We start from the raw sequence: 14,913 nt of genomic DNA, 5'->3' as shown, positions 1-14,913 counted from the left end.
AGACCAAAAGTAGAAACACTGGTGTAAGGAAAAGGCCTTAGATACTGGGATCAGCTTAACTCGGGTTTGGAGACCACTTTTGTGTTCTTGAACTTGAGTGGCTTCTCTGGGACTCAAGGCTGTCATCTTTGGACTAGTTTTTAAAAGTCTCTTCTTTTTGCATTAAGTTTAGTCACATGCTCCACAGTCAGCTCAATATTTTTTTTTTTAGGGAGCTGAGAGCTTGTCCTTCTGTCTTCTATTCTTCTACAGAAGTTCCCTCAAAAGTGAGAATTTTTGTGGAAGAATCCTTTAGTCTGTCTCCCTGTCCAGTTTTCTCTCCCTACCAAGGGAAGAACAATGATATTTAATTTGTGAGACTGGGAAAAGTCTCAGCTTCTTTTAGGTTCTTTCTCTTTTCTTATTTGCCTACCTATAGAGGCAGCTAATCATTCTCCTGCCTTTCCCAGGTGAATTTACCTAGGCTAGATCTGTGGTCTGCCTTCTAGAGAAAGATCTAGAGGCTATTTTCTATTTCTCAGTGTCCCTCATCACTGAAGCTGGATGCTTTTGAGCCAAACAAGTAAGGGGGAAGTAATGATTGGGGGAGAGCTGGCGCCACAAATCCAAGCTCCCTTGTGAGTGCGTGACCCCAGTCCAGCCTTGCTGGGTGCAGGGATCTTAGGAAGGTCAGTAGGAAAGCCAGGGTAAACCCCTTCTCCAGTTCAGATTTATTAACAAGGCTGAAAATTTCATTTCCATTTTTCTGACTCCTGCATCTCTTTCAAGTCTTTCTGAATTTGGTAGTGGGGAGGATAGTTGTGATAATCACTTCCAAACTCTGAGATGTTCCTCTTCTATTTGTAAGCTGAAAAACATGTTTATGGCTTTCATTGGCCTGGAGGAGTTATCTGTCCCCACACTGAGAGGGTTATTACTGGAATGTGAGTTTCACGAGAGCAGGAACGGAGTGGAATGTGTCCATGGCTATATCCCTAACACCCTAGCATAGTGCCCACCACAGAGTACGTACTCACCAAGTCTTTCTTCATGAATGAGTGAAAGTATTAAGTATACGTTTATTTATATGATATTTAAAATTCTCTGTTCTACGGCCCTAACTACCTTCCTCTTCCACTCTCTCATTTTTGTATCAGGATGCAATCACTTTTGCATCCTGGGCCTGCGCTGGGCCTCCACTTTTTTTGGCTTCCATTTCTTGGCAGTTGTAAATAATGCTGCTGTGAACACTGGGGTGCATATATCTTTTCTAATTAGCGGTTTTTGTTCTTTTTGGATATATACCCAGGGGTGGAATTGCTGGGTCATATGATAATTCTATTTTTAGTTTTTTGAGAAACCTCCCTACTGTTCTCCATAGTGGCTGCACCAATTTACATTCCCACCAACAGTGTACGAGGGATCCCCTTTCTGCCTATCCTCGCCAACATTTCTTATTTCTTGTCTTTTTGACGATAACCATTCTGACAGATGTGAAGTGATATCTCATTGTGATTTTGATTTTCAAAGGTTTGAAACTCATTGAGTTTTAAGATAATAATGCTTAAATAATTCTTCATTTGCTTTAGACTCTTTGGGAAAAAATAATCTTTTAGAAATGTCTTCTGGATGTTATAGAGTTGTCAGATAACTGCATGTCTGTGGTTATGTGATTTGATAATATTTTCCCACACTGAGCAATGTTCATTCCACTGCAACATTAAACATAAAAATGTTCACTGTGGACTTCCACGTTTTTTTGAAGAAGGATGGTACATTTGAAAAGCCTTACTGATGATACACCCCCTTTCTTGCTTTCTGTACTCATGAAGACTCTCAAATGAGACTTTCTAGTTAAGTAATTTAAACCATACTTAAAATAATTTTTAAACTGGAGGAAAACTAAATACAATAGTACTATTAAAAAGTCAGTCATTGCAGTTACAATCGTGAGGATATTTATACTTAGCCTGGCGCAGATCTTATGATTAGAAAAGTACTACCTACACACATTTATAATTAGAGACGTATGCAATGTGGCTATTGTGTGTGTGCACATTGCGAAACACATGTCTGTGAATAGTGGAGGTATTTCTTTAAGCTATTTGTCTCCATTTTTGGAGGGCTGTTAATCTTTTCAATTTAGGTTTATTTCCATTTGAAGGTTTTCTGTATTACTTTGATCAGTTACGTTTTGCTGAAATACTGAAATTTCTGTAAAGGTTCATTCAACATAATAGTTAAGGTTGTCTTTGCCTCTGAAAACTGGCAGGTATGATGACAATATCTATAATCATGTTAAAACAGAAGCCAGCTTTAAATGCAGAATTGTCTAGACATTGACTATGCCTAGAAAAATGAATAAAGAGAGGAATATTTTTGCACGTTTTGCCTCTTTCCGCCATATAACTCAGTGGTAACTGATTTCCTTAACACATCTGGACGCTTCCATTGTTCTTAGATGAATAGTCTCTGTTGGCATTCTGACTTGCCCTTTTTATATTTTTCTGGAAGAGATTGTTTCTTCCCTTCCTGGGCAGAGGTACTCCTCTTCTTGAATGTGTCTTTCCCAGAATTAAGAAATTTTCAGACCTGATAGCTTTAACCTTAAGAGTTGTTTTCACGATCATAGTGGACATTTAGAGAATTGCAGCTTAAGACTTGGTTTGTATCTTTTCAAATCAATTAATGCTTCCATCTGATAACTTATTTGTCTGGAGAAGATAAAACCTAAACATCCCTAGACATACCCCATGCCCATGTCTGTGCCCTTACACATAAATACAAATTTGCAGTAGCTGTTAAAAGCTGTTCTCGTGCCCCAGCCTTCCTCCATTTTAGTGATAGAAATTTTGTCCGAGGAAACGGCACCATTTAGTATTCAGAAAATACTAAATAGAAGATTGGTTATTGTTCTTCTAATATCAACTCCGTCTTTCCTCCTGTGTTGTCTTGTGACAATAAGCTCTTTTAAATGACCCTTCCTTTACACTTTAGTCGTATTGACACAAATATTCTGAGTCTATTGCTTTTGTACCCAGGAGGGTAGGGGCCCTGGGGCAGATGGTGACTATGAACAATAGGTGATGGTATAAGTCTCCAAATCTTCCCAATTTGTTTGTAGGTTCTGGGAATGGCCAATACTAGGGACTTTGCTATGTTAATTCAAGCTTTTTCACATCTGAGCCCTTGAGTCCATCTTTCTCTGCCTTATAGGAAAATCAAGTGCAGAGAAAGAAAGAAGAAAAGCAAAGGGCTGCAAAACTTTAAAAAAAAAACAACAACAACACCTGGACAAAATGGGAAGAAGGCATATTTATTTTTGTCACTGAGCTGAAGATAGCATTTCAGCTTTAAGATTATCTGTTCTGACCCTCCTTTCAGTGCTTGAATTCTATTTACCATATCCCTACCCCATGGTTCCTTAGCTTCTGATCACTCCAGACATATGGCTAGTTGGTTTAGGTTTCCAACTAATTAATGCAGTTCAAGAGATAGGAAGAACATTGGCTTTGAAGTTGAAAGACTTGAAATCTTATTCTCGTAGAGGAGAGAACATTTAGATGAGTCAGGAAGAGATCCGCATTCCAGCTCCAGTACTGCCAGTTACCAGTCAAAGGAATCAATCAAAGAAAATGACTTTATTTCTTCAAACCTCAGTTAATTCATCCACAAAATCAAGTAAAAATAACATACCAGCCAACTCCATAGAGCTGTATGGTTCAACTAAGATAATGAAGGCAAAATTGTTGGCCAACTAGAAAGCATATAACAATACTATCTTATAGAAAAGATTCATAGAATGCACGTTCAGGACACACTACAGACAGGTGGGACTTCTTGAGGATAACATTAATTTACAACTTACAATCTTTCTATAGGTCAGAAAAATAATTGATGAAAAAGAAAAATTTTACCTAAATATATTGATTTTAAATTGAGTAAATTCAATGTTATGACAATTGATAAGAAACTACATTTCATTTCTTTTTATTTTCCTGATTGTCTGAGTTTGTTCCTCTGTACGTATAATGGGTATTATGAGGTGAGAGGAAAGCAGGAAGGCATGAGTCTACTTAGGAGGAGAGAAGTGCAGTTTTGATGATTCACAGAATAATATAGGTGAAGTGGTGTTTAGAGATCAAATATTATTTTATCCCTTTGTTAGTCCTGAGAATAAAGACCCACAGTTACGCAGTACTTTCCCATGTCAGAGAGCTAGTTAGTGTTAGGTGCAGGACTAGAATTCAGTTTTCTTCATGGTCAGGTCCTGTGCTCTCTCAATAGTATCTGAGGTTGTAAATTGGTAGCATGGAACACTGTCATTCACTTCACCACTTCATGGAAATCACTGTGAATCAATCTCATTTTCTCTAAGCCTGGACATACTTTGCAAGTATAGTCAATTATGCAACCCAAGAAGCTACAGCCAACTGATTAGAGCTGGTGAGTAACCCCTATTCTATACTATAGAAATTCTGTAGACACTACTAGCAACATGTCACCAGTTGGGAAGACCAACTACACTTATTTACAGTAGCATAGTCTAGATGTGTCCAATTCAGGGTCCCTAGGGGAAAAACTTTTAATGGGAAATCATGCAGTTATTTGGTTTAGCAGCCACAGAAGAATGTATTTCTGGCCACCCACATTACGTGTGAGGCTTAAAATTGAGACAGACATTTGGACAAAGAGTTACAGCTATCAGCACTGCTAACATGGGCTCCATTCCATCCTGGATTCCCCCAGAGTTATTATAGATCCTGAGAATCTGGCCCATTAGGCAATAACACAGTCATGGAGTTGAGACCTCACTATGAAGGGTAGCATCCAAGGTTAAGGACATCATGAATCATACCGTGTAGGACTGACTGAGTTTTTTCAGGGAGAAACTTGGCTGAAGAGATTGTGGGTTATCTTGTGTGTAGGGCTAAGAAGCCTCACCCTGGCTAGTTCCCCTTCAGAGCATTTGCAGGGTTTCCCTCCCATCTGTGTGTCAGTCTGATGCCAAAACCCCTGTTACACTTCTGGGGACACCAAGTGGGGAGCAGATGGGGATTCCAAAGTTAGTACTTCACTTCCCTCCACACCCTGCCCCTCATCTGTCTGGAAACTACACAGCTACTTCAAAGGCAAGCCCCACCTATCAGTATATTGAGTTTGGTGTTAGACTCATTTCCTCTGTCAAATGGGGACAGAAGAATTCCTTATTAAAGTATACATTGCTCAGAAATGATCAAATCACTCTACTTCTTCAAAACCCATTTATTTTATGTGATCACTTCCATGTCCCTGTTACTCCCTTATAATTTTTATCAGGTATATTTTGCACACAGTGAAATGCACAGACCTTGAGAGCACAGTTTGGTGAGTTCTGACAAATGTGTACATAAAACCAACACACCAATTAAGATATAGATCATTTATATCACCCTGGAAATTATCTCAATTCCCTTCCTTTGTTAATCTACTCCCCACCAGAGAGAAGCACTTTTCTGATTTCTGTCACTAAAAATTCATATTCTTGTTTTAGGTATTCATATAAATGGAACCATACAATATGTACAATTTTGTGTGTGGATATTTTGATCAGTATATTGTTTCTGAGATTTATTTTAAAATATATTTAGTCTTCCATGTCTCTGCATTTTACATTGCATAGTTTCTTTGTCTTTAAATACACACATCTGTTTTTCTGCACATCTGATCTGTGAATACAACTTGTCAATGAATTTTTCATTCCATGTATTTTATTTTTTGATTTTCTTATTTGATTTTCTTTTATGCTTTTCATTTACTTGCTGAGATTTTCCATCTCTTCATCCATTATTTATATCTTTTGTTTTTTGTCTTTGAGTATGTTTATAATAGCATTTAAAATTTCTTGTCTGTAAATTTTAACTCTGCATTAAGCCAGTACTCTTCTCCCTCCAAAATATGACAATAAATGTCCTGGACTTTTGCAATGTCTAAGTAATTTTTTTTAATTATATGAGAGACAATGTAACTGTTGCATCATTGGGAGTCTGGACTTTCTTTTAGAGATTTTGTGTTTTATCTTGGAATGTAGTTAATTTGCTAACTGGTGGTTTTTAACCTTTACTGGGGTTGGTCTACAGTAACGCTTTCCATAAAACCAGGATAGCCCTCATTTTAAAGTACAGTCTTTCTGGAATTTGACTGAACACCTGGGTGTTTCACAAAGTTTCTACAACCGATTGTTAAACTCCAATAGTTTCTAGCCTTGTGCAGCTTTGTGAATATCTATTCAGTTCACTGCCCCTTCCCCCAGTAGCTATATATGTGTGTGTGTGTGTGCATGTGTATGTACATGCCTATCAAAATAGTACGCAGTTTATACATATAAAACTTGGGTATTATTTTGATTTACAAATTATGGATGTCAGGGTAGTTCTCTGTTGATTTGTGAAAAAGTTAGCATAGCACTTGGTCTCATCTTTTGGAATTCAAAATGTTCCATGTGTTTTGTTCTATGCAGATTATGACTTGGGTCTCTATGTGACAAAAGATTATGAAAATATCTGGAGAAGAAAACTGAAATTCTCTGATATGGAGGTTGGTCAATCTAGAGAAGAAGGCTTTAATGAGTAAAGATTTTTATTCCTAAAGTGTGACAAGACATTTTCACACTCTAATAGCATTGTTTCTCAAGTATGAGGACTTTGTTGCCACTTAAAAATACTTTAAATAGTTTCCTCATGTGTCAAATGAGGATGATACTGCTACTTACCCTATATAATTAAATAAGATGGTATATATACAGTGCTTAGCACAGTGGTACACAGAAAAGTGGTACATAGAAAGTGATAAAAAGCCAGTCATTACATTATTATGGTTATTTTCCCAATTAGCGTGTGATAAATACAATCTAATAAAGTTTATCTCAAAGCCCAGTGGTAAATGAATAGTGGCATTAGACTCATACCTAAGTTTTCTGACCCTACGTAAAATGGCTATTTCTATCGAATTGTGACTTTTGTCTAAAATAACATTAGAATCTATTTGAAAAAGAGAAGTTATGTGAGATTCTTGTGGGCATTCTGAAGAGATGACTAAACTACACCAGGAACTAGCCTTGATGATTAAAGAAGTCCCTGGCCAAGGTTTTATGTTCTTTTCTTCCTTCTGCCGAGTGTGTGTGGTCTCTTTGGCTATGGATAGGATCAGAGTTAAAATCTAAGCAGGTGCCAAGTGGACTTGAATGGACAGATCAGGCTCATTGGGTAGCAGCAATTACTAACATTTTCTCCAATTTCCTCAAGAATGAACCATTATGTGCCCTTTTTTTTTTCCCTCTCTCAATGGTGCTTTGAACTTCAACTTTGCTATTTAGCAGAAAATGTTAAGTTTAGACACTTGAATCCCAGATCAAGATGTGTGAAGCTTTCTCCTCTGCTTCATTGCTGTCTGAAATATCTTACTCTAGGCTGTGTCTTATATCTCATGGTAATTGTTACAAAGTCAGGTCTTATCCTATGAGATGTTTTTCTTATTGGCTGTTGCCCAACTATGCTTAGTGTCACTGCCTGTGTTCAATTTTTGAGGAAAAGGGGATAGAACTTTTTGTGCTTACAGTGTTGGATGCTGGGCATAAATGGGGTCAGCTTCAGATGGAGCCTCACAGTTCCCTTCCTCTACAGCTTCCAAAGGGTCTGATTTCCTTGAGTAAGCTTTTACAAACTGTTTGCATATCTCCCTTTTCCTTCTCCTTTTTTTCCCTGGAGTCTTTTTATGAGTTCAAAATATGAGCCCTCTTTCTTTTACCCCCCCGCCCCTGCCCATGTAACCATCTGTCCACTTGCTTCCCAATATTACAACAGCAGTAGCGTAACTCTGAACAGTCACTCTTCTTTTGTGGGCACCAGGTAGAAAGATAGAGGTAACTGAGGACAGCTTTGTTTCCTGATGTACCTCTTCCCCAGGAGATGCTTCTCTCTTTTCCAGGTCAACTGTTAGCCCTGTCAGTAAAGCTCAGAACGTTGTGATAAATATATTTTTACATCTTTTAAGAATTAGGTAGTCAAACTAAGGGTATTGAGTCAATGTTCAGAGAGTGAATTTTTTCCTTTTTCTTTAATGACTTATAAGGAATAGGGGAATGGATGATTTGTATTACAACTAGCAAAAATAAACTGGGATGTTAAAACTGGGCTGGATTTTATATTATAACTGCCATCTTTTTATCAAGTCTCACATATTGCATAGTCACCTGTATCCAGTTTTGTGTAGTGGTGATTTTTTTTGACCTCAGTGATATAAAAGTTATGTCTTTGATTTCAGTATTTGGCTTCCTCAAAGGCTCAATTATGGTAAAGCCAAGAGCATCAATAGCTAGTTCTGTGCAAGAATTCAGTGTCTCCCATAAATTTTGAGAACAGCTTCACAAGTCACTATAATACATTGCTGACACATTAATAGCTTTTAACTAGTGTAGTTGCTCTTGAAATAAAAGCTTGCCGATGTTATTATTAAAATCACAGGCAACTGATAGGTTTCTCTGCTAGAGAAGAAATGGTAAAAGCATAGTTAATAATAAAAGTGATATCAGTGGCACGCAGGGGACACCAACTCATGGCTCCAGGTGTATCTATAAATCTTCAGTCTTTAAGTTGTTGCTTATTTTATTCTGCTTTGTCTTCATCATTTGCTGATGTTTGTAGAGAGGGAGGCAGTGTTTCTTAGATCCATGCTGTGAATTGTGTGTCAGTACCCATTTATTTTTCTATATCCATCTTTGTCTATACCATGCAATGCTCTCATTTATTAATTTGTAAAATAAGGAGAATTCCTTACAACTAGGGGATCACATATTTTATTGTCCAAATTGGGATCCTTTTGAGACTGAAAGGGGACACTATTGATAATTATTTTCAGACAACAGGTGTAAACTGTGAGACTACATGGGCAAAGTATGACTATAGTCACCCTATTTGAACTGAGTAATGTAAAATTCTGGTGCTGGATTTGTATGTGCTAACTAAAGTATAGATTATATAGTAAGTTTTTTTTAACTTATTGTTAATATACAAACCTGTAAATGCATGATTTGGGGTAGGTTTTGTATATGTTATAGCTTTACTCTATCTACTTATGGTTTATCACGGCAAGTCAATGGGGTAAAATGGATGGAAGTGCTCATAAAGTTTGAGAAGCCCCCTACCAAGCTTCTGGCCCACCATTTACCACAGCATATGTAGAGTCTGTAGGTAAAACAGGAAACTGTCTTTGATCAAGGTCCACAGAAAGACTGAGATGGAGAATAACATGCAGAAATTTTATTATGGAGTACACTTGGGCTCAATATCAATATCTGTGGGAAAGTGAAGAAAGCAAGACTAGACAACGTTAAATTGAGATGCAGTTGCAAAAATGACTTCCGCTGATGCCTTAGGGAGCTCTGGAACTTGGGTGGTCCTTTAGAGTTGTCTTGAACTAAGGCAAGGGGGCTGGACCTTTGAATTTACTATTAATCAGTTATTGGATGTGGGCTGTCTCTGGAGTTGGAGTGTGATGTTGGGTGAGACAAATCCCTGTGGTCTCTAGGCCAATTCTTGAAGATAGACTCAGCTGTGAGCTGTCAGTAACCGGTACTTCCAGAAGTCAAGTCGAGGGGTGGGGGGTGAGTATCTCTATCTTGAAGGGGGAATCTGGACAGTGGTCTCCAGTATCCACAGCTGAAAGTCAACTTCTATTTAGAGCACCACCCAAACACTAAAACACATTAACCTCACTAGAAATTAAGAAAAGCAAATTAAATTACCAACTTTCTACTGTAAAGTTTTTAATGTTGGAAACATGAGAAAACAAAAGAAAGTTTGCCTTCCATTCAATTAATTAGAACTAGCTATGGAAGCTGCAGGGATCACTTCAGAAATGGTGCTGGATGCATCAAAGTCTAGCTACACTTGCCTGGTAAAGTTAATTAGTGAAATTTATCTGATCAATTTTGTAGTGAGAATCTGTCAGAGGTGATTTTCCAAACCACAACTGAGAAGGTAGATGGGATGTAGTGTATCCAACTTATCCTAGTTTGCCTGGGACTGTCCTGGCTTTAGCTCTGAGAGTGCCAAATCCCAGGAAACTCCCCAGTTATGGGTCAGCTGGGATGTTTGGTCATCATACACAGGTAACAAATCTGGGGAAAATTAGTAGCCAGATGTCAAGCCTGATTCTGTAGGATTTTATCTGGGAGTAAGTAGGTGGATGGGAGGGAAGAATGACTCCTTCCAGTTTTTACAAACCAAAAAGTCCCCTCAGTCATAAGTAGAGACCTGAAGGTCGAACCTGAGCCATGGCTCACTCAACCTTGAGTGAGTCACATTTAAAAATCAAACGCTGAGTTGCAGAATAGCACTTTTTTCTTCTTTTAAAAATTTCCATTTGTCTAAAACTAATTGTAAGGGTATGGAAGACTCTGGAAATTTGGAAAACATAAAGATTGTGCTAATGATAATTGAAAAGCCCTCCTTAGTTCAGTCTATCACCAAAACCATCTCCCAGGGAAATTCATCTTCTAAAAAAGGATTGAGTAGAGTTTTACACTCAGTGCATAAGAAAACTGGAACTTTCTCTGGGTAGAATTTCTACTTCAAGATGACTTTTGTCTATTATGTATCGATAGGAACTATGGATTTGTTGGGATAACTATAGCAGAGGAGACAAAGTGGACAGAACAGAACTGTTATACTATTACACTCCATTGGGAAGCAAGGGTGAAAGTAAGCTCAGGCTGTATTGGGTGGATTTCTGCAGGTGGAAGGCAGACGCAGTGACTGCAGTCTGCTTAGGCTAGAGTGTGGTAAGCATATGGAGGACATCTCTTTGACATTCTTGATGTCATTCCTTCTGTCATGAGTAAGCCAAGAGGCAATGAAAAGACAGTTCATGGGGCCAGGTTTAACTCTTATCCATTAGCATCTGCAGTGCCTTGAGTTGCCTGGGTGAATTGGATGAATATATACCTGGGTGGTCATAAAGATTGGTGAAATCAGCCTTGCTTTACAAGGTTTCAGGCCTTGCTTCCTCTCTAATGTGCAAGCGTGTGTCACCTCTCATACCTTCTCCTATTATGGAGGCATTGTACTTCTTGAACCACTTTAGATTATCATGGTAACGTGTATTACATTTGGATGTGCTACTTCAAACTTATCATGGCCTGAAGGCTGTTAGCTTTGAGTGTTGTCCAAAGTAAAAGAAGAATTTCCAAATGTAAGACTGTACAATATAAACACTTCTACCACTCTGCCTTTATCAATCAATAGATACTATGATACTCCAAATACCTATGGTAGACCAGGATGCTGAGTGAAGCTTTGTCCCTTGGGGAAAAATCATCCTAAAAAATTTGGAGCAAGTCTGTCTTCATCTAGTAAGTAGCTTTCACCCTTCTGAGAAATAACAGCTCATGGCTTGCTACTGGGTCCTAGCAGAGAATAAACACTTGACCTTGAGATGTCAAGCAACCGTGTAAATGGAGCCTCTCGTCATTTATTCATTCAATGGGATACTTATTGTGTGTCAGGCACTATTTTAATTACTTGGGATACACCACAGAACAAAACAGATAAAGTCAAGTTTGTTACATGGACACCTTCTATGATGGAGGAGACAATGATTTATCCTCTTTGGAATAGGCATTCATGCTCAGATTTCCATTTATTATTTCTGCCTATTGGCTTTTGACAACTCTACCAACAATGGACTTACTGAATAATATATGTAGGGTCATGTTAATAAACAATATTGTTTTGAAATAGGGAACGCATTGTAATACAAAAGAAGTTGGACAACAAGCTAATGCTCACGTGATTCTTTGGTTTCCCAATCACCTTAAAGGTCTTTGGCCTTTTAAATAGCATAAGGCCATAGTATTTCATGTTTACCTCCCCTGTGAATTTGAACTGTACTGCCTTAGAACTTTAAACATTCAAGGGATAAATAAAGATTCAGCAATGCTTACCCTGAATTGGAAGCTTAAACATCCCTCTTGACATTTTGAACTTCATATGCAACTGGTAAATAAAGGGAAAAAAGTAGGTGAGTTATAGGATTAGCTGAAGTTATTAATCTTTACTCTCAGGTGGAAATAATGTAGCATCTACAAAAGTGGGTATGGAGAAAGATCAACGAAATTCAGGGATTCATTGGACCTGCCAAAATCAGGGGATCTAATCATAATAGTTAATAATAAATCTATGTTATAATGGCAGAATAATCAAGAGGTTGAGTTCTTAAGGAATGAAGTTAGGTAAAGAATCATGGCCATCTGAGATGCCAGCTGAGGAAAAAGTAGGGTATGATTTGAGCAGTAAAGGAAGAAATTCAATACTGACCATAGACTGTGTATATTAATTTTTTTGAATTAAGGACTTTTTGTATTCCAAGATATTTGCATTTCTATCACTTCACAAGTTGGAGTTTTGGACTTAGATTATAAAAGTTCATATTACTTATACTATTTTATAAATGAGAGGATACTTCGAGGTTGTTAGGTATGATGGGTTTTAACTAGGGATTGGAGGGATATTATCTCTGGTGCCTTTTCAACATGTAGTGCCTGGGTCCCATTCGAGTTGCTAAATCAGAATCTTTACAGGAGACCTGGAGTGTTTGTATTTTTCTCTCTATTCCTAGATCCTATGCTAGATTCAGTAACTGAAAAAAAAAATATGGGATTGCTTCCTTTGGTGGATGATTGAGTATATTAGGAATGCAATTTTGTGCTAGAGTGTATGTATGTGTGTGTATATTGATAGTATTTATGAGGGAAAGGGGGTTATTTGACATTTGCCAGCCTAAAGAAATGAGTATCATGACCATTTGTAAGTTTCTAGTGTGCCAGTCTCTGAATCTCTTTCCTATCCAGAAGGAATTCATAATTCTTAGTGAAAGATAAAGCTTACCTCCAACTATAGAAGCTGAAAATTCCAGATGCCATTTTTTCCCCCAGGTTTTCTTATAGCTAGGGCATGGGCAAGTGACCTAGACTCAGACGATGAAATGAACTTGGTCTGGATTTTAAATTGGAAGCAGTATAGGTGGATAATCCTCCTGTCATTGATGGTGATTATTTTCGAAGGGAAATAGCTATATCAGTGCCAATGTTAGCACTTATTTCTCCTGTATTTCATTTGAGATTCCGGTATCTCCCAAACTACAAGGGTGTTGTCTGATAGCAGTAAAGCTCAATAAATTATCATAAAATTAAATTGAATTACTAGCTGTCTTCTTTCCTGCTAATAATCATAGTGTTTTAACCCTAGAAGAGATTATGCAATTCATGTAATCATAATGTTTTAGAGCAAGAACTCATAGAGGTCGTTTACTCACTGATTCTTAACTAGGATCTCATTGCAGTTATCCTCAATAAAAATCTCTAGAGAAAGGTATTTGTCACAGTCTGGTCAAGAAAACAGAAACCACTTTAAATGTTTCAAAAAGAAGAAAATGAGGTAATATATGAAAAATCAAACAGGATGAAGCAGGGTACCCAGAGATGGATTAGCAAGGTCAGGAAGGCACTACTTGCCTAAGGCTATAGGGACAGATGGAGAAGGTGGTAATAGTAGTGCCCAGTGGCTAGGACCCTCCGGGCAGCTAGAGCCTTGGTGGAGGGCTTTCCTGTGGTAGCTGGAATCAAAAAACCAAAGACTGTCCAACAAGAGTTGAAGCCATGGAGATAACAGTATTTCCAGTGATACCACCCAGAGATGTTCATGAGATGTAGGCTGACTGTGATTTTCCGTGGCTACTCTTTAGATGGGTCCTGTTGTCTAAACCTTAAATCAAGCATTAGCAGGACAACTTCTGTGTTTCCACCAGTATTTCCTAATTCTTTAGGATCAATAAAGCTGCAAGGGTGGGGGCTGATACTATGGCTTCTCCTTTCCTATTCACCAATCCCTTACCAGTGTTTCCCACTGGCCAAACCTAACCACAAGCCAGCTGACCAAGAAGCCTGGGAAATGTAGCCTCCAGTGGTCCACCCCAGACTAAAGGAATGGCAAAAATAGAACTGAGAGCAAACAGGCAAATGATCAGACAGTGTCTTGGAGCATATGTACATCCAAGTTGTACAGTGATTTTGATGGTAAATGACTCAGTACAGAATGACTCTCTTATTTTTAAGATAGGAAACTATGTTGCAGGTAAGGAGTGACTTTCCTGAACTCCCAAAGCTACTCATCGATCGACATGCTGTAGATCCTTCAGGGTTCTCTGTGTCTTTGGTAATTGAGCATGGGATGGCTGTTAGCACCAAGTGGGACTAATTAGAGGGACTGGCCTAGTGATATGGCTGGTCTTTATAGTCTAATCCTATCATAAGATTCACTAAGTGTTTTATCTTAAAAGAATGATCTTTAAATTGAAGTATAGTTGATTTAGAATTTAGTTTCAGGTGTACAGGATAGTGATTCATATATAATATGAAGCAGGTTAAATTTGGATATTTTAAACCAAATTTTTCCTTTGTGTTCCTGTTGCCACCTCCTTTTCTGATCTTCTGGTTATCCAAATTATTTAAATATTTACATAGGTAGGTGATACATGAACCAAAATAGGAAAGAGAGGGACCAGAATATGGAAATGATGTTGGCATGGATTTGGTCCTTAAGGTATTCCGAAAATGCCATGGGAGAAGTAGCACAAAAAACTTGGGCTTCATTGAGGTTAGTGATACTATAATTGGAGAAATGCAGCAGGATTAGATTACGTACATAATTATGTACAAAATTAGGTGGGATGGAATATTCTAGATGAACAGGAAATCAAAAGCAGTTTTCCACAATGTTCAACTTGCCAGGGAGGAGGGTTGACAAGAGCATGATATGTTATTGAGACCAGGAGTAAGTCAGTTGACTTTCAGAGTAAGTATCTGCTCTCAGCAGGGAATTAAAGAGCTAAACAGGAAGC

Source organism: Tursiops truncatus, chromosome 17, assembly GCF_011762595.2.
Source record: "Tursiops truncatus isolate mTurTru1 chromosome 17, mTurTru1.mat.Y, whole genome shotgun sequence".
Taxonomy (NCBI): Eukaryota; Metazoa; Chordata; class Mammalia; order Artiodactyla; family Delphinidae; genus Tursiops; species Tursiops truncatus.
Note: the sequence above shows the minus strand (reverse complement) of the source record.